Genomic DNA, 2,008 nt, shown 5'->3' with positions numbered 1-2,008 from the left:
GATAAAAGGATGTAATATTAAGGCATTATGCAAGCCCAGCAGAGCATAGAACACTCCTGGCAAGAGGATGCATAGGGACTTGGTGCCCTTGGGAAGACAGAACCCAGAGACCAAAGCTTTAGAGTAGGCTCACAGCTTTTCAGCCTGAATGCTTTGCTCACAATCTGATGGGTTCCTTCCAGTCAACTGGCTCTTTGCCTGNGGGTGGCACACACCAATACTAGATATCCAGTGAGCCCAGAGAAAAATATTACTAAAGCAATGGGAGGGTCACTCACAACTGCTCGTTTCTAACTAAAAGCAATAATGGGACTTTATATAGCTTTCTGGTTCTGTGGGAAAGAAAATTCAACAAAAATATATGGTGCAATCAGACTCTCTGCCACCCTCCACGAACTGACTCTCCATGTGAGGGTTAAAAAGTGTCTCACAGCTTACATAAACCCATACAAGCACACAGTAGGNCTGCTGATGCCTCCTTCAAAGCCAGAAGGAGGTGGGGCACAGGGTTCAAAGTGAGCAGACACATTGATAAGGCCTCCAAATGCCCCAGCCAGTCCTGTAGTGACTCTGTGTTGTTTGAGGATTGTAGCATAGATCCTGGTTGTCAGACGGAGACAACATCTACCACACCTAGGGATTTACAATCTACTTCAAGTGCTGTGTGACTCACTGGCCACCATCCCTAAATCTGCAATAACTCCTGCAGCCTGTTCAATCTTCCTCGACCACATGCTACCCATGTGGGCCTTAAATCTGGAAATGTCACTTTCTCTGTCTCTATAACTCAACTACTCTGTAAGCATAGAGAGCTCCATCACAGATCACAGCAGCTGGTAACCCTCCCCAGTGTAGGGGAGAATCCATCCATCACTTCATATCCTCGTTGGAAGCCATTACCTCCTCCACCCTGTCTAAAGATCCTAAAGGTGAGCTGTTGAAGCCCACTGAGATTCAGAGGAGCTATTCACCCAATGTGACCAGTGCAGGAAAGATCTCCCAAACTGAAAGAACACACCCACCCTGAGGTCAAAGAACATTAGCTTTGTTTTCCCTGTAATGACAGCAAGAAATCCCTTGAGTGGCTGGGATTCCTCTCCATCTGGAGTGGTCCATTCCCTGACAGTTGAGCTCTGCTATGTCTGCACGATACATTAATGTCACTCTCCAGCAAGAAAACAGGGTCCTTTCCTGCAGAACAGTTTGGCTGCATCCCTCCAGCTCACTTCTCATTTGTGGGGGATGGATTCCNAGTCTTTTATTTAAAGTGGCATCTTCTGCATTCCTTGATATATGACTCAGCATTGCTTGAAAGCAAGGAACAAATGCCNGCCATGCCTAAGTCTGCATTCTACAAAATTCTGGTGGACATCTATGGACTGGACGTCACCCTGTTGGGGATGCAGAGGCAACCTTGGTGGAAGAAAAAGCAATATTGTGGATGAATGAGAGAGCTTGAGGCAGCACCGGCTCCCAAGACTCCTTGAAGGGTCCTGATCTACTGTATCTGATCTGACATGGCTCCCAGCACACAGGTGAAACAACACAAAGGACCAGAGGTGGTGGCTGCNTCCCCTGTCTTTATGGAAACCTTCCTGGGGGAATGAATCCCTCCCCTACAGGTTCATGGTCAGGCAAGGCAGATTCAGCTAAACAATACAGGTTGCACCCCAATTTGACATTTAACATACCCTAATTAGCCAAAACATATACATATATATGTGTGTGTATGTGTGTGTGTACATATATATACATATATGTATGTATGTGTATATGTTTATGTAATAAACAATAAAGATCTGCATTCTAATGCTGATGCTGGTCTCTAGGTCTGAACCCTGGTTCCNGGTCCCTGTTCCCACATTACCCACAGATGCAGGTTTCCCTAGACCCTCTGCTGTTATTTAAACTATTGGGCTTGTTTGGGTTCTCCTCCTCTTACTTGTGTCTAATAAGAAAGCCACTGCTTGGAAGGTTGGAGCTTGGGCGCTAAACACTATTTCCCTTG

General features: G+C 46.0%; 1 protein-coding gene across 1 annotated transcript in view; it reads right to left on the bottom strand.

Annotated features, from left to right (window-relative positions):
- LOC110300124 (myomesin-2-like) overlaps positions 1-2,008 on the bottom strand; it is a 70,168-nt gene that overhangs the window by 6,028 nt on the left and 62,132 nt on the right. The window lies entirely within an intron of this gene.

The sequence above is a fragment of the Mus caroli genome, chromosome 8 (assembly GCF_900094665.2).
Source record: "Mus caroli chromosome 8, CAROLI_EIJ_v1.1, whole genome shotgun sequence".
NCBI classification, from domain to species: domain Eukaryota; kingdom Metazoa; phylum Chordata; class Mammalia; order Rodentia; family Muridae; genus Mus; species Mus caroli.
The sequence above is the reverse complement of the archived record's forward strand: the minus strand, read 5'-3'. Positions and strand labels throughout refer to the sequence as shown.